Source organism: Phyllobates terribilis, unplaced genomic scaffold (genome assembly GCF_046119375.1).
Source record: "Phyllobates terribilis strain yellow unplaced genomic scaffold, ASM4611937v1 Scaffold_130__1_contigs__length_5004896, whole genome shotgun sequence".
NCBI classification, from domain to species: Eukaryota; Metazoa; Chordata; class Amphibia; order Anura; family Dendrobatidae; genus Phyllobates; species Phyllobates terribilis.
The window spans coordinates 4,237,690-4,264,755 of NW_027362890.1; the positions used below are offsets into that span (position 1 = coordinate 4,237,690).

Consider the following 27,066-nt stretch of genomic DNA (forward strand, 5'->3'; position numbering starts at 1 on the left):
ACGTACACCTCGTACACGCGCGGCTCCGCTACGTACACGCGCGGCTCCCCTCCGTACGCCTCGTACACGCGCGGCTCCCCTCCGTACGCCTCGTACACGCGCGGCTCCGCTCCGCACACCTCGTACACGCGCGGCTCCGCTCCGTACACCTCGTACACGCGCGGCTCCGCTCCGTACACCTCGTACACGCGCGGCTCCGCTCCGTACGCCTCGTACACGCGCGGCTCCGCTCCGTACGCCTCGTACACACGCGGCTCTGCTCCGTACACCTCGCACACACGCGGCTCTGCTACATCCACACTGTAAACCCCTCCTGACCCCACACATAAACTTCAGCTCATCCAGCACCATGACAACCAGCACAGCAGAGTCCTGCATCCACTGAGGCCCCTGATCATGTGACCCCTGACTCCTCCCCTCCTGTGACCTCATCACAGCTCCTGTGCGCACACAGCAGCCATATATGTGGTGGCGGCTCTGCAGGTGGAGGTATGTGGAGACCCCATTACTGGGCGCAGGGGGCATTAACCCCTTCAGCACGGAGGCTCTTTGGGGGTCTTGTGTTGCCCCTTTATAAGAATCATAAGGTTTCTGTTCTGTTTCCTGTAATAGATACATACGACCCCACTATGGAGACAGGAAGGGAGGAGACATCTTGTTCTCCTTAGTGATGAGGGCGCGTGGATTGTTAACCCTTCGGTGAGCGCGCTCGGGTGCTCGGCATCTATGTTGGTGCCGCCGCGACTCATGTGTCATGGCGGTTGGGCTGCTGTGACACATGCAGGGATTTGCCTAACAAACAGGCTGTTCATCAGACATGGTGCCATTAACAGACGCCTTCACCGAGGGTCTTGAATAAAGGGATCTAATGGAGTGAATAATAGGACCCACAAACCCAAACCTATTTAACAGCGAGAAGATGAACGACCAATTGACTGGGTCAGACGCCTTCTCAGCGTCAATTAAGTGACATTTTATTGAATGAAATAAGTATTTGATCACCGACCAACCCGCAAGAATTCTGGCTCCCACAAACCTGTTAGTCTTTCTTTATGAAGCCCCCCTACTCTGCACTCATTACCTGTATTAATTGCACCTTGTTAGATGTATAAAAAACACCTGTCCACACACTCAATCAATCACATTCTAACCTCTCCACCATGGGCAAGTCCAAAGAGCTGTGTAAGGACACCAGGGACAAAATTGTAAACCTGCACAAGGCTGGGATGGTGTCACGGGTGTGTCAGATGTGACAGACCTCTGCCGGGGGAGCGGTCTGGAGGTGAACCAGTACTGGGGGAGGTAGCAGAACCCATGCAGTTAGGGGGTGCCTTTACATCATACATTTCCCCGGAGATTCGCAAGAAAAAAGGCGTATTTTTTTTTCTGGGAAAAAGGGACATTTTATTAGGACCTGTCCTTCAATTCCTAAACAAAAGGACAACTCACAGCAGAGAGGATTCTCTTATAACATAACCTTCACTTATACCTATAAAACTTTATATCCTATATATCCATTACTGAATCAACATAACCCCTATTAACCTAAGGACACAAAAAGACTCATTACAGATATTTACAGGATACGGTCTCCGGATGAATATATCCAGTCCTGACTGTTAAATAACATTAATCATAATCTAAAGTGCTATTGTGCAATATAGAAAGAAAATGTTTGGTTCTCACCCATTTTGCATCTAGGCACCATCCGGGAATTTCTGTCTGTCTGTTGATCTTTTTCTGAGGACTGATGCCCCCCTGTCATGCCCCTGGGTTTAGCTCCCGCCCCGACACGGGCAGTACCCAAGTGTACCTTCTAACATATCCCACAAAAACCCTCCCGACACGTTTCTTTCTCCTTACGGAGAATTCATCAGGGGAGTATGTTTAGCATTTTGTGGAAGGCACAGTTAATGCAAAGAGAGAAGGTGACTCTGTGCCAATAAAGTGTCAAAGTGAGTAAAACAAAAAATTCAATGAGGCTCACAATAGTGAGTGTTCATTACAGTCGTGCAGAGCGCTGCCTCCACTATTTTTCCAAAAACTGTATGAGGAGATAATCCCACACACTCACTTCCTGTATGTAAATAGGTTTACTTTCCCTCCTTTCCAGGGAGTCCTATGTCACTTCCTGGGCGGGGCTTATATGTGTCTTATATTTTGGTTGCTATAATTCCAGGGTTTATCTCTATCAAACCCATTCCTTTTTCAAATACATTATCCCATAATAGTGCTCTCATCAGACTCATTCCATTTTGACCACCTTATATGTATTCCCACTCTTTCAAAACATGTCATTTTCTGCAGCGCGGAGTCTCACAATCACATGACACGGCTGGGTCTCACTCGATCGCATCATTTCCACCGCCCGACAAGCCGTGACGACGTGACACCGCCGACCGCATCATTTCCGGACGCCCGGCAGGTCACAATCACGTGACATACCCAATCACATAATTTCTGGCCGCCCGGCATGCCGCGATCACGCAATGCAGCCCCATTTTTACAGCCGCCTACACTCAGCCATATGTTACAACATGTGGCCGTGGACTCCACAACGCTTCCGGTCACGTGGCACCCGAAACGCCTCAGTCACACGGCCGACCACATATGGTCACATGTCCCCATATATACCGTATTATTTCTCAATGATTACCACTGCCATAGTGACCATCAATCCAAATCGCACATGATGCTCCTTCCTACTTGGGGTAGGCTGGCAGCTTTAAATACAAACTTCATCAGGCGACATAATTTAAATATACCAAAGAATACCCAAATAACTGGAAGTAAATGTATAGATCGCACAGTGCAAAAATAATAATAAATAATAAAGGGTATTTAGTTAACATAATTTTGATCAAAATAATGTATAAGCTATCCCGAAACTTCACGGCAACCCTTATGGGACAGTCCTAACTCTAGTATTAAAAACCTTACCATTTGTCAAGTGACATACATATGGACATAGGCAGAGAGACTTGATCCCTAGTATATGTCCATATGTATGTCACTTGACAAATGGTAAGGTTTTTAATACTAGAGTTAGGACTGTCCCATAAGGGTTGCCGTGAAGTTTCGGGATAGCTTATACATTATTTTGATCAAAATTATGTTAACTAAATACCCTTTATTATTTATTATTATTTTTGCACTGTGCGATCTATACATTTACTTTCAGTTATTTGGGTATTTTTTCTTGTCTTTGGTTTCTCTCTGTTCAATGGCCTTGTGTGAACATGCATCTACATTTTGCATGCACATCAATTTATGTCTCAGTTCAGACCTCCAGGTTGTTTTTTTTTATAATTTAAATATACGTATTTCATTCTGAAAGCACTCTTTAAGCAGCCTGTTGCCCACAATGTCATATATTATATATCTATCCATAAATTTCCCTTCTTCCTAAGGGTATATAATCCTTAAGGATATAAATATCACCTTCTTTTGAAGGCACTCAAGATTTTAAAGGCTCAAAAATCTGATTTTGACAGGCTCATGTAATGGGACGCTTCACGTAAGCATGATCAAACGGGGGGAAGCGAGGGGGAGGATTTTGTAAGGTGGGGATCAGGAGATACTCCTTTCAGATAAAACAACTATAGCCAAGTTGCTCATTGAGCCACTTAGGGGTCATGGTGTTCAACCGGAAAATCCATCTTGCTTCTTTTTGCTGTAGGATTCTGTCCATGTCCCCCCCCACTATTCATTTTCATGCAACCAATTCCCGTAAATGATATTACTTTCGGATCCCCCCATGCACTAAATTTACATGTTTAGCAATGGGCGTGTCATTATTGATTGCAATATCATTTAGATGCTCTCCTATTCTTCTTCTCATTTCTCGTATGGTCTTCCCTATTTACTCCTTTTTGCAAATACATGTTGCTTTATATATCACAAATGTTGTTCTACAATTAATAAAACTTCTAATATCAAAGGACAGTCCTGTAACGTTACTCATAAAGGTTTTTGTAGTCTTATCATTCGGACAGGCCACGCATCCACTGCAATTGTAGCAGCCATTCGGTCTCCCTGGTAACCAAGACTTGTCCTTTTTAGATTGCACAAAATGACTTTTGACAACCCTGTCTCCAATCGTTTTGTTTCTGTGAAACGTGATTTGTGGTTTTGTACCAACAACTTTTTTCAAATCCTCGTCTATGGTAGAATTCCCGAATATTTTTCTATAATGACCCTTGCTTGTGGGGCACCATTATCGTATGTCGCAATCAACCTAATAAGTTCTTTTCCTTTTTCATTATCGTCTTTTGTTCTTGGAGAGAGCAGATTTTCTCTATTTTGTTTAAAAGCAAACTGGTGCGCCCTTCTCAAAACCCAATCAGGGTATCCCCTTCGTTTAGACCTCTCTCTCATTTCCTTAGCCTGCTGTATAAATTCACCATCAGTCGAACAATTCCTTCTCAGCCTGATGTATTGGCCTTTTGGTATTCCCTTCTTCAGAGGGGGGAGGATGGTGGCTCTCCCACCGAAGAAGGGAATTTGTAATGACGCGCCCCCTGGGCCGTGGGGTACCCGGAGCCGGGCCTTGTAAATGCTGGGGGTTGTAGTCACTGTGGCGGTGACCCGGTCCGTGACCCAGGGCGGTCAATCCAGGGCGTAATTTATATGGATAAGTGTTAATGTCCGACTGCGCCACCTGTGGATTTGTTAACCGCCGCTGCGGAGCAGTCCGCTGAAGCTGGTGGAATGTGCAGCAAGTGTAATATGACTCCCCACAGGAAGAGTGTAGCGTCAGGGCAGCGCGTGTGAATGATGGTGGTTGTGCAGGGCGTCCCAGTGCAGTTAGTGCTGGCGCGGTAAGAAACACGGAGACAAGATGGTGCAGTCCCAGGGTCTTTACTCACGGTTGTCAATCTCCAAGTTACACTGCAGATCATAACTTCCCACGTCGTGCTGTGCGTACTCAGTGAGGGGCTCAGTCCACCCTCGGGTATCTCCAGAGCACTTATCAGGACCCCGTTCTGTGTACCTTCCTCTGGCCTCTTCCTTGTACCTCACACCCAGCGCCGCTTCTATCCGGTACCCTCGGGCCTTAGCGGGCGACGTATGTTCCGTCCCCTGGTCCTATGTGGACACCTTCTTAGGGCCACTGGTGTGGATTATGGTTGCAGCATGTTAGACACTGTAACCGCCGGTTTCTAGTTGAGCCTTGAATGTTTCTCCACTAGTTGAGGGATCCGGTTCCCTATTCTGGCCTTGACCCCTCAACCTCCTGGTAGCAGCGGACGTACGGGGGGCCTTCTGCATGGCCCGTACCCCTAGGGTCCCTTCTTTGTTCCTGGAGCCTTCCTGCTCCCTCTCCTTCTCCCAGGCTCAGGCCTCCTGACTAGGCCTGCCTGTGGAGCAGAGCTCATACAGAGCCTCCGCTCCCTGTCTCCTCCTCACTACTCCTCTGACTGTCGCTAAGATGGCTACTTTCTTTTATATTTCCCGCTATGTGCTCCCCTTAACTACTTCCTCCACCCATCCACTACATACAGTACAGACCAAAAGTTTGGACACACCTTCTCATTTAAATATTTTTCTGTATTTTCATGACTATGAAAATTGTACATTCACACTGAAGGCATCAAAGCTATGAATTAACACATGTGGAATTATATACTTAACAAAAAAAATGTGAAACAACTGAAAATATGTCTTATATTCTAGGTTCTTCAAAGTAGCCACCTTTTGCTTTGATGACTGCTTTGCACACTCTTGGCATTCTCTTGATGAGCTTCAAGAGGTAGTCACCGGAAATGGTCTTCCGACAATCTTGAAGGAGTTATCAGAGATGTTTAGCACTTGTTGGCCCTTTTGCCTTCACTCTGCGGTCCAGCTCACCCCAAACCATCTCGATTGGGTTCAGGTCTGGTGACTGTGGAGGCCAGGTCATCTGGCGTAGCACCCCATCACTCTCCTTCTTGGTCAAATAGCCCTTACACAGCCTGGAGGTGTGATTGGGGTCATTGTCCTGTTGAAAAATAAATGATGGTCCAACCAAACGCAAACCGGATGGAATAGCATGCCGCTGCAAGATGCTGTGGTAGCCATGCTGGTTCAGTATGCCTTCAATTTTGAATAAATCCCCAACAGTGTCACCAGCAAAGCACCCTCACACCATCACACCTCCTCCTCCATGCTTCACGGTGGGAACCAGGCATGTAGAGTCCATCCGTTCACCTTTTCTGCGTCGCACAAAGACACAGTGGTTGGAATCAAAGATCTCAAATTTGGACTCATCAAACCAAAGCACAGATTACCACTGGTTTAATGTCCATTCCTTGTGTTCTTTAGCCCAAACAAGTCTCTTCTGCTTGTTGCCTGTCCTCAGCAGTGGTTTCCTAGCAGCTATTTTACCATGAAGGCCTGCTGCACAAAGTCTCCTCTTAACAGTTGTTGAAGAGATGTGTCTGCTGCTAGAACTCTGTGTGGCATTGACCTGGTCTCTAATCTGAGCTGCTGTTAACCTGCGATTTCTGAGGCTGGTGACTAAGATAAACTTATCCTCAGAAGCAGAGGTGACTCTTGGTCTTCCTTTCCTGGGGCGGTCCTCATGTGAGCCAGTTTCTTTGTAGCGCTTGATGGTTTTTGCAGCTGCACTTGGGGACACTTTCAAAGTTTGCCCAATTTTTCAGACTGACTGACCTTCATTTCTTAAAGTAATGATGGCCACTCGTTTTTCTTTACTTAGCTGCTTTTTTCTTGCCATAATGCATGTTCTAACAGTCTATTCAGTAGGACTATCAGCTGTGTATCCACCAGACTTCTGCACAACACAACTGATGGTCCCAACCCCATTTATAAGGCAAGAAATACCACTTATTAAACCTGACAGGGCACACCTGTGAAGTGAAAACCATTTCCAGTGACTACCTCTTGAAGCTCATCAAGAGAATGCCAAGAGTGTGCAAAGCAGTCATCAAAGCAAAAGGTGGCTACTTTGAAGAACCTAGAATATAAGACATATTTTCAGTTGTTTCACACTTTTTTGTTAAGTATATAATTCCACATGTGTTAATTCATAGTTTTGATGCCTTCAGTGTGAATGTACAATTTTCATAGTCATGAAAATACAGAAAAATCTTAAAATGAGTAGGTGTGTCCAAACTTTTGGTCTGTACTGTATATGTAATATACAGTGAAGAAATAAGTATTTGATCCCTTGCTGTTTTTGTAAGTTTGCTCATTGACAAAGACATGAACAATCTATAATTTTAAGTGCAGATTAATTTTAACATTGAGAGATAGAATATCCAAACAAATCAAGAAAATCACAATGTTTAAATTAGATAAATTTATTTGCATTTTGCAGTGAGAAATAAGTATTTTATCCTGTCAGAAAAATATTAAGAATTCCCTCCCCCCCCCAGACCCTCCTTCTTCTACCTCTCCCCTATACTATTTGTCAGGAGAGAAGAGCTGATAATCTACCATCTGTCTGTATGCAAATTATCACCACAGCAGAAGTGGCTTGGACAGATGCTGGCACAAAAAAGGTGCTACAACCCCAATTAGCATGTGAGTGTGTTTTCCTCTGACACAGACCTCCGACAATTTACATCTAGCTGAGGAGGACGCAGCTCGTTAACTAAGACAATTCCCCAGCTGCAAACTGCAGGATTTTCGGAGCTGAAATAAAAGATGGAATAACTAATGTTCCATACGTCCTATGATAATGGGGCCCATATTTTTAGTGACAGGGTCAGCCATGGAACTATATGCTTATTTTCCCGGAGCTGTGAGCCTCTCCGGGGAGAAAAATGGACTGCAGCTATACCGTGTGTGGTCTCTGGAGACTCAAGTGGGATGTCTCCCCTCCAGCTATATTGAATCGTCTCTGCGATCATATAGTAAGTTTCTTCTTTAATCCTTATTATTTTGTGTAACTGCATATGTATTGTATTGTCCCCTTGTGTAAAATCTCCCTTTTGGATTAAATATAACTTTTAATAGTCCTGTTTCTTTTGCTCTGTAATCATTCCCTTCCCCGAAGCCATACACTACCAGAACGCAGGCGTCCGACCAGGCTTGTATTATATTTCAAATTTGGTCGGTGGTGGCAGCGAATAATAATAATTGGGCTATCGTGAAACTGGTAGTAACTGTACGAGATATGACATGGCAATTATGATGGAGGAGGTGGGGGGAGATATGGCAATGATGATGGAAGAGGTGGGGGAGATATGGCAATGATGAAGGATGTGGGGGGGATGGCAATGATGATGGAGGAGGTGGGGGAGATATGGCAATGATGGAGGAGGTGGGGGGAGATATGGCAATGATGATGGCAATATGAAAATGATGGAGAAGGTGGGAGAGAGCAATGATGAAGGAGGTGGGGGGAGAGCAATGATGGAGGAGGTGGGGGAGAGCAATGATGGGGAATTATTTTGACTCTATATGCTGTTAATATCTGGTCTGGTCACGGTGTGGTGGTATTTCTCCCTTGTATGTGGTATTATTCAGTCACTATGTGGTGGTAATATGTGGTCTGGTCACGGGTGTCACTGTATTTCTCCCTTGTATATAGTATTATTTGGTCACTATGGTGGTGGTAATATGTGGTGGTAATATGTGGTCTGGTCATGGTGTGGCAGTATTTCTCCCTTGTATGTGGTACTATTGCTGTTGGTATAGTGGGTTGTGTTGGGTATGGCGGTCATTTGTTCTTTCTGATATTAATTAGAAGATTCTTTATTTCCATTAGTGATTAAATATTTGGAACAAGATGCACTTACAGGGGTTCTCCGGGGAAAACAAGTAATCACCTCTCCACAGGATAAGTGATAAAGTATTGATTGGTGGGGGTCTGAATACTGGGACGTGCACCAATTGGTAGAATGTGGATTTTTTATTCCCATTAGAGTGGAGCTCATGTGCGACTTGACCACTGATCCATTCATTCCCTCAGTTGCTGTTCTTGTTTTTATCTGGAAGCCCCAAAGAGAATGAATGAGGCTGTGGTCAGACATCCCACCTGCTGCTGCATTTTAAAATGGGGATAAGTGTCCTGACAGGGATAAAACTTCCCCATTCTTCCGATAGGTGCGTTTTCCAATGTTCGGACCCAAACGATCAATAAGTTATCACTTATCCTATAGAGCCCATGGATCGGTGATAACTTGTTTTAACCAAACAACCCCTTTAATACAAACTACCTTAATTGTACATCCTAGTTATAGTGGTGCACAGTAGATGCAGGAGCCGCCTGCTATTTACAGTTGACGCTCCACTATAACAGGGATAACAGATAACAGGTATTTGCATATAGCTGTAGAGTGGGCCCCGAGGATCAATTCCCCCTGTGGGCCCCAGACACCCCAGTCTGACACTGGCTGTCTTACATAGTCACCAGTGTAAAAGACTCCTGTCCACAGACTCAATTAATCAGTCAAACTCTAGCCTCTACAATATGGGCAAGACCAAAGAGCTTTCTAAGGATTTCAGGGACAAGATCATAGACCTGCACTAAGCTGGAATGGGCTACAAAACCATAAGCAAGATGCTGGGTGAGAAGGAGACAACTGTTGGTGCAATAGTAACAAAATGGAAGAAATACAAAATGACTGTCAATCGACATTTATCTTGGGCACCATTTAAAATCTCACCTTGTGGGTTATCCTTGATCATGAGGAAGGTGAGAGATCAGCCTAAAACTACACGGGGGAACTTGTTAATGATCTCAAGGCAACAGGAACCACAGTCACCAAGAAAACCATTGGTAACACATTGCGCCTTTAAAGGTTTAAAATCATGCAGTGCCCGCAAGGTCCCCCTGCTCAAGAAGACACTTGTGCAGGCCCATCTGAAGTTTGCCAATGAACACCTGGATGATTCTGTGAGTTATTTGGAGAAGGTGCTGTGGTCAGATGAGACAAAAATTGAGCTCTTTGGCATTAACTCAACTCGCCGTGTTTGGAGGAAGAGAAATGCTGCCAATGGCTCAAAGAACACCGTCCCCACTGTCAAGCATAGAGGTAGAAACATTATGTTTTTGGAGTGTTTCTCTGCTAAGGGCACAGGACTACTTCACCGCATCAATGGAAGAATGGATGGAGCCCTGTCCTCCCTTCGCACTTGGCCGCTGAGCTCCCGACGGTAGCCGCATGGAGGTCAGCGGCGATGCAGCCGGGAGATGACCGGCGCTAGCTCGCAGCGGAAGTACCCGCACAGGCAGGGCCGCTCCCTGGTCCTCACTAACACGGTTCGCTGATTGGTCGCGCCATCAATCAGCAACGAGCGCAGTCCGGCCGCGAATTGGCGCTGGATTTGAAACACGCTTCACTGATTGGTCGCACCTGCCCGGCCGCGACCAATCAGCGATATTGGCGCGAAATTTAAAACACCGCTTCTCTGATTGGTCGCGTCCAGTCGGCCGCGACCATTCAGCGACTGGCACAGCCCGGCCACGAAGTGGCGCCAGATTTGAAACACGCAGGCCACCGTCGAGAGATCAGCGGCGACACAGCCGGGAGATGACCGGTGCTAGCCGGTCATCTCCCGGCTGCTTGCAGCAGAAGTACCCCGTTCGGCGGCCTCGCTCCCCGGTCCTCCCTTCACACTTGCCGTCGGGAGATCAGCAGCCCTAGCCGCTGATCTCCCGACGGTAGCCGCATGGAGGTCAGCGGCGATGCTGCCGGGAGATGACCGGCAGTGCCGCTCCTCGGTCCTCACTAACACGATTCGCTGATTGGTCGCAGCCTGCGAACAGGAGACCCCTGGCTGCAGCCGCAAATAGTCGTGATGTAAGCGGAAGCAAGAGCCGGCTGCGGCCGGGGGAATTATGTGCTGGCTGTGCGTGGTCAGCGATGTTGTCACAAGCAGTATTGACAACATGACGTAATTACAAAATTCATTAGGGGCCCCGGGGGGATACATTGGTGGGTTAATTTAAAGTAGTGCACAACCCATTTAAACACTGCTTCGCTGATTAGTCGCGCCCGGTCGGCCGCATACATATTCTAGAATACCCGATGCGTTAGAATCGGGCCACTATCTAGTGTGTGTGTGTGTGTGTATATATATATATATATTTATATATATAATATTTTTCCCTTCGGCGGGCTCAATTTCAGCTATTGCTACGTCACTGTGATTTCTGTCTACGTCACTGTGTATAGAATGTGTATAGGATAACAGAGTATAAGAAAGTTCTTATGGACGTGACTTAACGAACATTGTGCAGTGAGTCTGGTTTCCCTATAGTGACAACTCTCATTAGTGCGATTGTGGTGCCCTGCGGGTCCAGTTGCCACAGAAGTGCTGCATCTCAGCCAGAGGTGTGGTACCCCACTCTCAGGTAAGGAGGGAGCACTACACGGGACCCAACCACTCACATCCAACACTACACTACTTCATAAGGGAAGGGCAAGATTGCTCCTAAGGGAGAGCACAGGCCTGATCCCTGTCAGGAGGGTGGAACTAAGTGGAGGAGGTGGGTGGAGGAAATAGTTCAGGGGAGCTCAGACAGGAAGAGTAAAAGCAAGGGTAGAAACATCTAGAAGGGTCCATTTTCCTGGCTCCAGTGCTTGGAGCAGGAGTTCAGTGGAGAGTGAGGAGTGGGCCCAGTCAGAGGGGCCCAGCAGTAGGAGAGTGAGGGGAGAAGACCGGAGCAGTGGGAAAGGCTCCAGAAATAGAAGGGATCCTAGGGGCACGGCGAGTGCGGGAAGCCACCCGTGCGCCCGAATTCACGCTGACCATAGAGGGATCAAGGCCGCAGGAGGGGACTGGCCCCAGACTAGTGGAGTACTTTAAAGCTCAGCTAGCAAACCGGAGGTTGCTATATCTTTAGGTGCCGTAGCCACAGTCCACACATAATCGCTGAAAAGGTGGCCATATAGGACCAAGGGGACAGACGAGACGTCGCCTGACAAGGCCCGCGGCCACTGGCTCGGGACACTGTGTCTGAGGCACAGGGCAGGATGGCGAGAGCCAGCGTAGTGAGACGGCCTGGAGAGGTACACCGAAAAGGGTCCCGTTCAAGTGCTCCTAGGATATTTGAGAGTTGGCTGAATCACTTCCCAGGAGGACACAGGACGACATGGGTGGTTGCAAACCGGTAACTGTAACCTGGAGAACTTAACAACTGTGAGTAAAACCTGAAGACTGCACCCCGCTGTGTCCTTGACTTAATTGCCCTGCCCTGCACTACACTGTCCCTGCTGACAACATCTACCTCATCAAGTCCTTTATACTGCCCTGGGGCATAGCTCTACCCGTGGAGAGCCAAACATCTCTGCTGCGTCACCAACAGCCCCAGTGGATCTGCACCGCAGCGGGGGCCCCATATAGCCGCATACCACGGGTGGCGTCACGAACATTATCCCCAAATCTTTATTTCACCAAATTGACTTTCACTGTTCTTTATTTGACCTCCCTGGGCCACGGACTGGGTCACTGCCACCGTGACTACCCCAATACAGAACCGGCCCGGCTACCGTGTACCCCACGACCACAGGGGGCGCGTCACGATCATACAACATACAATCCTCTGATTGCTCAGGTGATGCACTGTACTACTGTAGTGCGGTGTATTATCCTTGCCTGTTAGTGTAATCGTAACGGCTCCATACACATGAGATAAGTGTTGGCTGAACAGTCATTTGGCAGACGGCTATCTCTTCCATCTCCCTATACACACAAATATTCCAGCTTTCCTGTGGTCTGTATGAGAAAGTCGCCTCCAGACTCCTCTAGTGGACGATTATCTACAGGAAGAACAAACGGATTAGCCTCTGAAATTCAGGATGACAGATCCTTCTCTGCCCTAACATCATCTGTCGGGAGGCCCCCAAATACTTTATATAGTCGACCAAACCCCCCCCATGAGGCGTGGGGAGCACTGAATATTCATGCTCCTTAATAGCGGCACACAGTGTAGCAGCAGCGCGGCGCCTGGTGCTGCCGGAATCACCTGTGCCCGCTGTTTAAGGGCATAAATATTCAACCTCTCTCCGTGGGGGGGGGGGGTGAATATTCATGCCCTTTAATAGCAGGCACACGTGATCGCCCTGCAGCAGCAGGAGCCGCTCTGCGGCTACGCTGTGTGCCGGGTATTAAGGAGCATGAAGTCACAGTTCCAGCGTGAGGAGCAGTGACTTCCAGTAGCTGATCTCCCTTTGTGAGCCTCGCATGGTAGTGACGCCATGCGCGGCTCACAAGGCAAGATCAGTGCGGGCAGATAGGACGCAGCGCTGGAGGAGAGAAGAAAGGTGAGTAGGAGTGTTTATTTTTTTATGTGCAGCATGATGAGGATTAGGGGGACCATGCATACCAGGATAAGGCTGAGGGGGGGCATACATAACAGAATAAAGATGAGGGGGGCATACATACCAGGATAAGGATGAGGGGCCATACATACCAGGATAAGGATGAGGGGTGCCATACATACCAGGATAGGGATGAGGTGTGCCATGCATACCAGGGAAGGGATGAGGGGTGCCATGCATACCAGGACACGGATGAGGGGTGCCATGCATACCAGGACAGGGATGAGGGGTGCCATGCATACCAGGATGGGGATTGCTGTGCCATGCATACCAGGACACGGATGAGGGGTGCCATGCATACCAGGACACGGATGAGGGGTGCCATGCATACCAGGATAGGGATTAGGGGTGCCATGCATACCAGGATAGGTATGAGGGGTGCCATGCATACCAGGATGGAGGGGTTCCATGCATACCAGGATAGGGATGAGGGGTGCCATGCATACCAGGACAGGGATGAAGGGTGCCATGCATACCAGGACAGGGATGAGGGGTGCCATGCATACCAGGATAGGGATTAGGGGTGCCATGCATACCAGGATAGGGATGAGGGGTGCCATGCATACCAGGATGGAGGGGTTCCATGCATACCAGGATAGGGATGAGGGGTGCCATGCATACCAGGATAGGGATGAGGGGTGCCATGCATACCAGGATGGATCGATGACAGGCATATCAGGATGGAAATGGGGGCCACGTATAAAAGGAAGGGGGGCATATATACCAGGATGGGGGATATTGTCAGAATTGGGGGACATTACCCCTATACCAGTGTCAGTAGAAGACCCCCTCCCCCTTAAAAGTGCATCGTGAACACATTTTATGCTTAAATTTTTTTTTCTATTTTCCTACTCTAAAACCTAGGTGTGTCTTATGGTCCGGTGCGTCTTATAGTCCGAAAAATACGGTATTTATGGTAATTTATAAGCCTTCCCTGTCTCCAAGACTATCAGAGCGGTAGCACATCCCTCTGGCCTGCCCTTGTATCCTATTACTGGTACCTCCTGAGAGGCGGAGAAGGAGGTAATACAAGGGCGGGCCAGACGAGTGAAAGAGGCCTGTTTTTCTGGGCACAGCACCGCTCTTTCTCTTCTTTCCATACCCCGGGCGTCCCAGATGCCTGCAGCTTGCTTCACTTACACCTTCCCGGTGAGGCGCCCCCTCACCTCGTCACTGCAGTCCTCAGGAGCGAGATCAGAGAGGCAGAGAAGGAGGTACCGGTAATAGGATACAAAGGCGGGCCAGAGGGATGTGCTGCCGCTCTGATAGTCTTGGAGACAGGGAGAGCTGGGCAGGCAGGAAGAGCTGACCAATCCAAGCAGGCTTTGTATACAACAACCAGCCAATCGCCGGTAAGGTTCATCACTTTAAAATTACCATATTGAAATCAAATCTGATTTTTTTTTTTAACTTTTATTGTATGTGCGTTAGAAGAGGGGTAGTCTTATACATCGAGTATATCCCAAACTCTATATTTTAACTGGAAAAGTTGGGGGTCGCCTTATACACTCAGTCTTCTTATACTCCGGAAAATACGGTAGTTATTTCTCATGTCACGTGTAATGAATATCTCCTGCAGTATTGCTAATGCCGATTGTTGGTAAAGGAGACGAGATTTAGCGTCATGGAAGATGAGTCTATGAGAAATGTATTCAGCTTCCGACTCCGAGGAAGAAAGAAGAAAACTAAATACTGTAAAATAATAAATCTCCTCATATGTTTCCCTTATTATCTCCAGTAATTGTATTATTACACAGGATTTTTATGATGTTACATCTGCTCATCTTCTTCTCATTCAGATCCCTACAATATCAGATCCTCTCAGTGAAGATCTTCTATATAATAGAATTTTCCTTATTGATCCATAAAAGATGGATATGGACAGAGACAAGATGGTGGAGAGGATATTACACCTCACCCTAGAGATCCTCTTCCGGCTTACTGGAGAGGTGAGAGATTCTGATGACATCACATTACATCATTCTTATCTATGGGAATAACAGATGGACAGAACTGGAGAGGTGAGGACTCTGGAAATGTCTGGAGTGAGATTTATTACTGTGTCTCTCCATAACCAGGATTACACAGTAGTGAAGAAGACCTCTAGTGAGCGCTGTCAGGACCCTGCGTCTGAGGGATGGGGAAGACCCCTGAGCCCAGTCACAGGGCCTCCACCTCACCCCCTGATACATGAGGACATCAATGACCAGAAGATCCTAGAACTCACCTACAAGATGATTGAGCTTCTGACTGGAGAGGTGACACTGCTGGGAATGCTGGGACATTATACAGTAACGCTATGGAGGGATCGGGGGGATGACGGTATCATTGTATGTGTCAGTTTCCTATAAGGTGTCAGGATGTCTCCGTCTATTTCTCCATGGAGGAGTGGGAGTATTTAGAAGGACACAAAGATCTGTACAAGAACATCATGATGGAGGTTCCCCAGCCCCTCACATCACCAGGTAATAGACAGGATTAAATACACACTGCCTATAACTATCTGTATGTAAAGAATGAATTCAGTCCCTGTATGTGTTTCCCCCAGATCTATCCAGTAAGAGGACAACACCAGAGAGATGTCCCCGTCCTCTTCTTCCACAGGACTGTAAACAAGAAGATCCCAATGTTCCTCAGGATCATCAGGTAGATGGAGAGAAGGTGTCATGAGATCTCCCCTATGATGTGTAGACGGCTGTTAAGGTCTTGTGCTCAGTCTTGTTTTATTCACCATTATTATGTTTTATACTTGTGTAATGAGAACGGTGGAGATGGCAGGATTAGAGCTGATCATAGATGTGACTTCTCCTTCTGTCTGTCACTTTTACAATATTTGTTTCAGGGTGAAAATCTGACCCATAATCATAGTACAGAGACATATGTGAGGGGTGATGAGCGGTGTAAGGAGGAGATTCCTACATATGACTACCCTGGTGAGTAGTAACCACTAAATACAGAGAAGTCACAGATTCTTCTCAGTCACCGGCTGTGGCTGCTTTATCGGTGGTGTAGTCCGGCTGTATCACAATCGTGTGATCACCATTTTGCCTCTAGATCACAAAATTCTTCTCCACCCAAAACTGTTCAAATGAATTTGGGCATTGAAAACCCTTTTCTAGAGAACTTGCAACCTGGGGATCCACCTACCTCCTGGGATTAGTAGACGCTGACCGTTACCTGCCCAGATCTGTAAACTACAAAGCCAAATGACAGCGTACGTAGAATGTGCTGACAAGTGAGAAAATCACTTGAAGGAAAATATTCTGATGGACCTGTAACAGAAAGCGGAGGGTAATGATGCTGTTGGCTTCCTAGATCCCTGATATCTTATTGGATGAATCTACCTTCTCTCCCTTCTGTGCTGCTGAATGTTCTCATATGGTCCCTACAAGACCAGGTCCAGTCTTTCTGGCCAAACTTCACTTTTATTATCGACAATATTAAATGTGCAGTGAGGGCCAAGTGTGAATTTCTGTACAATAACAACGGAGTTTCCCTTTATTCTGACTTTTTAATTTCTTTTAAAACTGACTAACTTAAGCAGGAATGGGATAAAACTACATAAATAACATTACACCTGTGCCATGATATGTCTCTAAGCTGTGCGTGGCTGATGGCTGTAATATACATCTATTCACGCCTGCAGGAGATGTGGTGGCATGGCTCGAGCCCTGGTTTCATGGATTCACTCCACATCATAAATTACATTATTTTTTCAATCCTAAAGAATTCAGATTCCTGCACAATCTCTCCTGAAATGGGGGCACTAATACTTTCTCTACTCTTCTGGTCAGGACTCATCATACCTCCAATGGTCCACCATAAATGAGAGCAACTCCAGTTTAGTGTTGGATTTCTCCCTTCATACATACATTGGTGTTGGGGATGTAACATATATTTTTATTGTTGTATTTTTTTTTACATGTTCATTCTGTATGATAGTTTATTTGGGGTCGGATCGGCCTGCCTCACCTATGTGAGTCTTTAACTACCTAGTAGTTACAGTTACAGACTGAAGGTTTTTTTTTTCTGAAGAAGACTGTTCAGCTTGATCGTTTCAGTCAGTGTTATTATCTGTAGTCACAGTTTTGCCAATCACCCTTTATTCTTCCTTAGGGATCTGGACTTACACAGATACTCCTAGGCTTGGGCCATAGTGTTACTTGTTGTTCTGTAAAGTGAGATGGGAAGAAGAATAGTCAGGTAGCCATAACCAGGAGGGCAGAGAAAGTACAAAATCAGAATACACAAAAATAGTCAGTAAACTGGCCGGGGTCACAATGGAAAACAAATACACAAGCCGGGAGCTGAGCACAGAGGACTGAACCAGAGGAGAACACGGCTGGATCTGGCCGCTTCCGGCAATATGCTACCAGCTTTAGTAGGGTGCGGTGCTTTCCAATTGCCAGAAGTAGGGAGCAGGTTACTGCAGCTGGACAGCACACACACCCATACTGCCAGACTGGATGGTACTACTGGTTCCATGCAAACTAATCTAAGTGGCTGGAAAGAGCCTGCGCCGCCCAGAACTTTTGGTCCCGACGTCTTCTCAATAACCAGCGCCGCCTGCAGAATAAATAGGACAGCACCTGGTGACTGAAGCAGACGTCGCAGGAGCAGGTCCCAGAGGATATGGGACACACCACACCATACAAAATGTCAGCAAATCAGACCAGTAGAAATTCCCATATATTGACTCCATTTTGAAATTATGACCCTCAATTAATTAATCTTTAGAAGTTGTCACTACTTTGACTCCACAGTCACTTTCCGAAAATTAGCACACAGTAGATGTTTCAAAGTGAAAATTACAAATATGCCATTTTATTGCCCAACACGTAGTGCCCAGATTGTGCTCCAGGAGACACACACACTGTAAATGAAGTGGGTTCTTCTCATTATAGTAATGCCAAATACATGGATGATAAATGTGGTTTGGGCGCACTGCAAGGCTCAGAAGAGAGGGGGAGATTTCACTTTGAGAGAACGAATATTGCTGGATTGGTTTTTAGAAACAAAGTTGCTTTTCCAGAGCCTTTAAGCCACTAATAATGTGAAAATCTCTGTTTTTCCACTGACAAATGATGGACCTGAGTGGGGACTTGTTTTTTGTGAGATGAGTAGAAGTTTTTATTGGTATTATTTTTGCCTATGTAACACCCCTTTAGGGCTACCACGGTACACTGGGTGTTATGGGGGGTCTCACCTCTCTAGGGCGCAGTGCCTCCACCAGAATCTTGATTCTAGCTCTCTCTCTGGGACTGCCGAAAGACTGTTATCTTCTGCCAGTGGCTGATTCGGGAAGCCCCTGCCACTGCTCAGTACACACTGACAGGGAACAGGAGTAAAACCGTTTAACAGGTTTATTGCTATACAGCAGAATTGAGGTGGGTTTAAAGGAATACAATACAAGTAACAGTGCTCTATAAAAGTCATATATCTACTTCTACTCCGACCCTGCAAATATAATGTAGCAGGCTTTCCCTTTTTGTTTTAACTCAGTCCAAATGTTGGGGCCCAGTTGCCGCGGATGTTGCCGTGCAAATGAGAACCGTTGGTGCACTTAGATGAATATTAATGTCAATAGTCTGGGTTGCAGTGTACTCACTGTAAATAGTGCTGGTAGAACCACAAGTCTCAGAAGGGCACTCACTGTGTGTCTCAAACGGTCGGATGGTTCTCTGGACACCAGCTGGGGGCGACAGTATTCAGGACTTTATACGGTGGGAGTGCTGGTAGAACTCTCCGAGTCCTTGATGTAACTTGCTTCAGAGGGTGACAAGACCGCGCTCTCTCCAGCAGCGCGGGTATCTCAGAGGGGGCCGCCACACTTGGCAGCGTAGAGGAATGCAGATCCACACTGCTCCGTCCCTCACAGCAAGCTGCCATGCTCTTTTTTTTTCTCTGAACTTTCACTTTCACTTCCTGCCCAGCTCCCTCCCCCAAGTCCCTCCTCATCCAATCCACTCTCTCTCCTTCTATCCTCCCAGGCTGTGTCATCTGACTGAAACAAGGGTCCCTGGGAATTTTAGTCCACTCCAGCTCAGGGGAAAAACGGTTAATGTCTGTAGGTCCCTGTTTAACCGCAGCTGCAAAGCTCTTCTTAGTGTCTGTAAGCTCCAGTATACCGGTAGCTGCCCTGAAAATTCCCTCTGCAGGTGTTACATAATCCCCCTGGTGAGTCATTGAAAGTGTCCCATCACGACATGAGGACTCACCACCTGAAACATGAATGGGGGTTAAGGCATCCTGACTAACACCAAATTTACATGCACACAAACCACCACCTGGACACATGGGAGATACCGGGAAATAAGGCCAAACAATTTGAATTAGGGCGTATCAGCCTGGGGACCTCAGTGGTATGTCCCATTGTATGATAGGTCAGTATCATGGGTGGCCTAGTGTGCATGTAAATTTGGTGTTAGTCAGGATGTGTGTGGATTATCGTACCTTGAAGAAACGTACGGTCCCTGACCAGTACACTGTGCCCCGAGTCGATGAAGCTTTGGATTGCCTGCAAGGGAGCCAATGGTTTTCTGTGTTAGATCTCCTGAGTGACTACTATCAGATACCCTTGTCAAAAGAAGATCAAGAGAAGACCGCTTTTATCTGCCCCATTGGGTTCTTTGAGTTTCAGAGACTGCCTCAAGGACTGACAGGTGCTCCAGCCACTTTTCAGAGATGTATGGACAAAGTAGTGTGGGACATGCACTTACGTGAGGTCCTGGTTTATCTAGATGATCTTATTGTTTTTGGGAAGACTCTGGAAGAACACAACCAGTGGTTGTTCAAGGTGCTGGATCGGTTGAAGGAGGCTGGGTTGAAGTTATCCCTTGACAAGTGCCGGATTTGCCAGACGACTGTGAAATATGTGGGGCACATAGTCAGCAGAGAAGGAATTTCCACCGACCCCACCAAAGTGGAGGCTATTGTAAACTGGCCTAAGGATTTTGTGGATATTACCGAAGATTTGTACCCCAGTACTCTCGGATTGCGAAGCCGTTAACTGCTCTTACCAAGGGGTATCCCCCTTCCGGGAGGACAGCCCACCCCTCAAGGTCAGGAAAGAGAGTCTATTTACGAGTTAATGAACTTTTTGGGAAAAGATGGACACCTGCATTCGAGAAACTGAAGTCATGTTTGACCCAAACTCCAGTGTTGGCCTATGCAGACCCCAGTAAACCATATGTGTATGTAGATGCTTCTCTCGACGGACTAGGACGGATTCTCTATCAGGACCTTGATGGCTGTCTGCTTCCCGTTTACTACATTAGTAGAGGATTGACTCCCAGTGAACGCAACTACTCAGCTCACTAACTGGAGTTTCTGGCTTTGAAATGGGCTGTAGTGGACACGCTGCATGACACGCTGAGGAAGAAGAAGGAGGATGGATAGAGGTCCCTGCCCCTGAGGTGAAGACTCTGTGCCATAGACATCAAACTAATGCCCTCCCTATGCAGTGCAGTGCTAAATTCTTAGGAGTATCCAGTGAAGCGCTCCCGTTGTTGTACTGCCGAGTGACAAATGTAACCCCTGACTCTCTCCCTCAACTGACTCGTAGTCAAGTCAGAAAGGCGCAGCAGGAGGATCGGTCGGTGGGGGTAGTCCAATGGTGGGTTAAGAGGGGCTGGAGGCGCGAAAAGTATGCATTAAGAACAGAGGAGTATGTCCTGCTGACTCTGCAGCTAGAGTTTCTAGTAGTAAGAAATGGACTACTATACCGGGAGGCAAAGCGCCAGAAGGGAGGAGTCCGCAGACAGCTGGTGTTACACCTATATAACATTGTTTGGCTTTTTATTCCAGATTTGGGAGACTGAATGAACAAACAGTTGAACATCACGCTCTACTTGGTCTTGCTATGAAGTTTTCTATTACACTGTGAACTGTAATTTTCTTGGTGAATAATTCAATATTTTTTTTACATGAGTTGCTATTTTACAGTTTAAGTAGAAATGTTAAAAAATATATAATTCAAGAATATTTTATTCAAAAATAATTATTGGTTTTATTCTTGGCAGATGACTGTACCAGGAGATCAGAGGGACAGCTGACATCTTCAATTTTTAAATCAGACGATCTTGAGATCCCAGAGGATACAATTGAAGTGAATGCCATTACTCCAGATCTACCATCATCCCTTCACAGGAAAGATCTTTCACCTGATCCTTTGAAACAGGTCCTGTCTTCTGATTCATTACCGACTACTAAGGAAAATCAAAGTCACAAAATAAGCATTAAAAAACAAACTACTCCTAATTCAAAGAAGCCATTTTCACGTTCAGAATATGGAAATAGTTTTCTTAAACATCAAAATATTCACACAGCGGAGAAAAGATTTTTTTGTTTCAAGTCTGGGAAATGTTTTAATCATAAATCAAATCTTGTTAATCACCAGAGAACTCACACAAGGGAGAAGCCATTTTCTTGTTCAGAATGTGGAAAATGTTTTACAGAGAAATCAAGGTTTATCAGACATCAGAGAACTCACACAGGGGAGAAGCCTTTTTCATGCTCAGAATGTGGGAAATGTTTTAACCAGAAAGCGCATCTTGATAACCACCAGAAAACCCACACAGGAGAGAAGCCATTTTCTTGTTCAGAATGTGGAAAATGTTTTAACCAGAAATCTAGTTTTCTTAAGCACCAGAGAACCCACACAGTGGAGAAGCCTTTTTCATGTTCAGATTGTGGGAAATGTTTTGTACAGAAATCATATCTTAATATACATCAGAGAACTCATACAGGAGTGAAACCTTTTTCCTGTTCAGAATGTGGGAAATGTTTTAACCAGAAATCAAATTTGGTCTATCACCAGAGAACTCACACAGGGGAGAGGCCTTTTTCCTGTTCAGAATGTGGGAAATGTTTTAACCAGAAATCAGATTTGCTTAAGCACCAGAAAACTCACACAGGGGAGAAGCCTTTTTCCTGTTCAGAATGTGGGAAATGTTTTAACCGTAAAGCAATTCTTGATGGCCACCAGAGAACCCACACAGGGGAGAAGCCTTTTTCCTGTTTAGAATGTGGAAAATGTTTTAACCAGAAATCAGATTTGCTTAAGCACCAGAGAACTCACACAGGGGAGAAGCCTTTTTCCTGTTCAGAATGTGGGAAATGTTTTAACCGTAAAGAGATTCTTGATAGCCACCGGAGAACTCACACAGGGGAGAAGCCTTTTTCCTGTTTAGAATGTGGAAAATGTTTTAACCAGAAATCAGGTTTGCTTAAGCACCAGAGAACTCACACAGGGGAGAAACCTTTTTCCTGTTCAGAATGTGGGAAATGTTTTAACCGTAAAGAGATTCTTGATAGCCACCGGAGAACTCACACAGGGGAGAAACCTTTTTCCTGTTCAGAATGTGGGAAATGTTTTAACCGTAAAGAGATTCTTCATAGCCACCAGAGAACCCACACAGGGGAGAAGCCTTTTTCATGTTCAGATTGTGGAAAATGTTTTAACCAGAAATCAGATTTGGTCAATCACCAGAGAACCCACACAGTGGAGAAGCCTTTTTCCTGTTCAGAATGTGGAAAATGTTTTAACCAGAAATCAAATCTGGTTAAGCACCAGAGAACTCACACAGGGGAGAAGCCTTTTTCCTGTTCAGAATGTGGGAAATGTTTTAACCAGAAATCAGATGTTGTTATACACCAGAGAACCCACACAGGGGAGAAGCCTTTTTCCTGTTCAGAATGTGGAAAATGTTTTGTGAAGAAATCCTCACTTCTTAGTCACCAAAGTACTCACACGGGTGAGAAGCCATTTTCATGTTCTTAATGTGGGAAATGTTTTACACAGAAATCAACTCTTAATAAACTTCAGAGAAGTCACACAGGGGAGAAGCCCATTTCAATTCTAACCGAAAAATTGTATCTTCTTAAAGGGGTTTTCCACTTCTATTAGTACAACGCCTTCTCATTCCTCATGTTTGGCCTTTTTAAAATAAAAACACTCATACGCACCTCCCGTTGTGGCGCCGTTCCATTGGTGTCACAACTTGCATTTCTGGGGCTCACATAAGGTTATTACATCACACAGTCCTGCTCCCAATCAACGTCGCCTTCGGACGTATTGAAAATCAACAGGAAAGATATGGCCTGGACATAGCAATGAGAGCACTCTCTTCAGACCGGGTTCCTGGGGGAATTATAAGCAATTTCTGGCCTTAAACATGACGTCCGATATTAGAAAGAAAGACAAGAGATCTGAGGTTAATCTGAGGTCCTCCACCTCCGTCAGCATGTCTGATATGCAGTGTTTCTTATCGAAAGTCTTATCATCCTGCTCTGGAGCCATTACTGCCTCATCTCAGCTTGGAAAAAGAAGCAGTATTAACCCTCATGATGCCAGACCGCTCAAGCCTGTAAGTCCTGCACCAACTTCTCTCTTAATGTAGGCCTCACAAGAAAACATCTCCACAAATCTCCCTGTATTCTCACCAAAGCCCACATACTGAGCAGTGCTTGCTGCACAGGGAAATATACTGCCCCAGCCACAGGGGATTTTAATATGGGGAAAGCCATAATTGATTTGTATTTCATATTGCGTCTATCCCTACTAAACAAGAGATAGAGCAATATATACAAAGGCTGAAGACCACGTGCAAAACTGAAATACGTCCCCTCACTTCTAGCCTATCACAGCTTACTGACAAGGTACAGAGATAAGAGGATGATGTCGTACAAGTTGTGGCCATCAAAATGCTCAGAAACAAACACTGGATCTTCACAGCCAGCAAATAAACAGTCTGTTTAATATCATTGATGACCAAGAAAATCACAATAATATCCTGAAATCATCAATGCACAAGCTATTATGCCAACACTGTGGACATTGTTCAATTATATCCTTGGTGACCCTATTGATAAGGAGCTGGAGATCGACAGGGCGCACCGTACATTAGGCAATCATGGCCCAGATCCTGAGTGTCCAAGGGACATTATCGGTCACATACATTTTTCCAATGTAAAAGAGGCCGTTGTGAGGAAAGCAGGGGATTTGGGTCCTGGTGATTTCAATGGAAAGCGCATACAATTGCTCACAGATCTATCCTGAATGGCACTTGCTCAAAGAAGGGTATTGACACCACTACTTGATACTCTCTAGGTAAATGGTCTGATGTACTCCTGTGGTACCCTTTCCAGCTGCAAGTCCGAAAAAAATGGAACATTGTATACTTTGAAAGATCAAAGCGCCATGAGACCATTCTGTGATGTCCTGGACATTCCCAGAATCCATATATCTGATTGGCCACCTTCTCCACCATTGCCACAGAGTTTCGGCACATCACAGAAGGCTTTCAATGGATCAGGAATTTGATGGTGATGCACCCAGACGGAAAAGGAACCTGCCAATCATATGAGCTCCTGAAATGAATCTTCTTTTCCCTGATGAGAGAGACAGTTTGCAGATGCGTACTTATTTCTTTCAGAATATAATAAGATATATCTAAATAGAGTTTTAGGTGCCACTCTTCCACTATACAGAACGTCTCAGTTCATATCTGTGAGGAGCTGCCCATTTTCTAAAGACTATGATACTTTTCCAGCAACGGACCACCATTTTTGTTAATATTATTATTTTGTTTTATTAGTGATTTACTTGTTATGTTTTATATAGTTCTGCTGACTTGTCAGTATGAGCACTAGATTCACTTGTAAAATGTCCAGCATTCCACTAATCTGTATCTCAGGAGTATCTAACCATTGTTCCAATAGCCAATAATCTCGTTATGTGTGTGTAGATTGTAGACACAGTGGAGCCATCCCCACAGGGGGTCTTACATGCAGTCTCAGATGAAGGCTTCTAGAATATTCTTCATTGTTTAGCGAAGAATGAATGTTTAAGGGGGAGGGTGTGATCACTTCTAACCTGGGAGGGGACTGAGCCCAGTGGAAGAAAGGACAGACATGTTTTAGGAGAGTTGGGTGAAAGGATTGGAGGAAGAGGATGGAGACAGTGAGTATGGCCTTATACAAAGCCAGTGGAACTACTGAACCCAGATTGGGAATTTGAGGACTGAGAGAACTGTTTTTTGGCCATTTACCTGGAATTGCTTATTACCATGGCTGTGATCAATAAAATATTGTTGCATTGTTAATCTGCCTAGGTGATTACTTACAACCCACAACCACAGATCTTTACAATATCTTATAACGGCATTTAATTTGAGTTCACATTATATTACTGTAATATCAGGCTGTATTACTTTGCTCGCTATATATTCTATGGTTCCCCCTAATAGGAACCCTAGAACTAAAGGTTTGACTTACACCTGTAAAGACAACCCCCAGTTAAGGACTTGCATTGGGATCTGCTTGTTTCGTAATTTCCTAGTGTTTGATATATTCATAATCTATACCTCTTGGCCACTGAGAGGTAGACATTACTATCTACCATCTATACCTCCTCTTTGCTCTTAATCTTTCTCTCCTCCTCCTTTTTTTTCATATAATATGACACAACTCAAAACTCGTTTATTGAATGTCAGAGGACTTAATGTTCGAGAGAAAGGAGCTCAAGTGTTTTATCATATGAATAAATAACACGTTCATTTTCTCCTTCTTCAGGAGACCCACTTTAGAGGCGATCATATACTGTACCTCAGATTACTAACAGATATTATTCATCTTGGCGTCACAGTACAAATGCTGTTTTGAAGTCTAAGGTGCGGAGTATAGGCCGACACAGATCACTGCCGCATACCATTGTAGAAACACTGTCTGACACTGAGAGGAGGTATGTGTTTAAGATCTCCATCTATTCCAACATTTTGACTTTGGCAAACTTCTGTCTCCCTAATTGTGACCTAATTAAGACATGATGTCAGTACTTAAACTAAAACATTTTCTGTAGGACCTTATCATCATTGAAGGTGACTTTCATTTTGTCTTGGATCCTTCTTTAGAGGGTTCCTGGGATGGAGTCACCAATCTAAATCACCCAAAAGCTTTGCTAAACGTGCTCCGGTCTTTCCAACTGGTCGATGTATGGAAGATACAACATCCAGATGTAAAGGATTATACGTATTATTCTCCTATACTCAATATGCATAGCCGTAGAGACTTTTCATTAAATTTCCATCACTTGCTTACATGGCAACCTACATCTCTGATAGGGACTGCTATATGGTCAGATCATGCTCCTGTATATTGTTATCTGACTATACCTGACTCCACCAAGGCTTCAACTGTGGGAACTTAAATGATAATCTGCTGAAAGACTCACTCTGTGTCTCAGACCTTCTTGAGACTATAGACTCCTTCACAAATATGAGCATGATGAAACTGCCTTACCATTTCAATGGGAAGCTCTCAAATGCGTCCTCAGAGGGATACTAATAAAACATGGATGCCGGCTAAAAAGAGAAAGCAGCTAAAGTCTCCCATTTGCTTGAGCGGATTGATCTTCTTGACAAACAACATAAATGATCTGCTTCCCTCCAGACATACGCAGACCTGCTTAACGCTAGAAAGCAGCTAAGGTCGTTTCATGGATGGGTTACTCGCAAATATTGTTACTTATGGAAGGAACCAAGCGGAAGCTTCCATTCTCGGTACTAAATATGGGGCGTCCTCGAGAAAATGACCTAAAATGTCTTAAGCTAAAGTTAATATATAAGGTTTGGGATAGGGGTAAAAATATTCTGGGAATTGGAAAGTACACAAACTATACTCCTTTATGGCACAACTATAACTTACCAGAGTTACAGAAACTAAAAGATGTTAGTGAGTGGGAGGATAGGGGTAAATGTTTGGTATCAAAACTCTTGAGGAAGTGATTATT

At 45.4% G+C, this 27,066-nt stretch overlaps 1 pseudogene; it reads left to right on the plus strand.

The window, feature by feature from the left end:
• Positions 1-396: 396 nt before the first annotated feature.
• The window catches only part of LOC141203895 (uncharacterized), a 56,367-nt pseudogene continuing 29,697 nt past the window's right edge, over positions 397-27,066 (plus strand).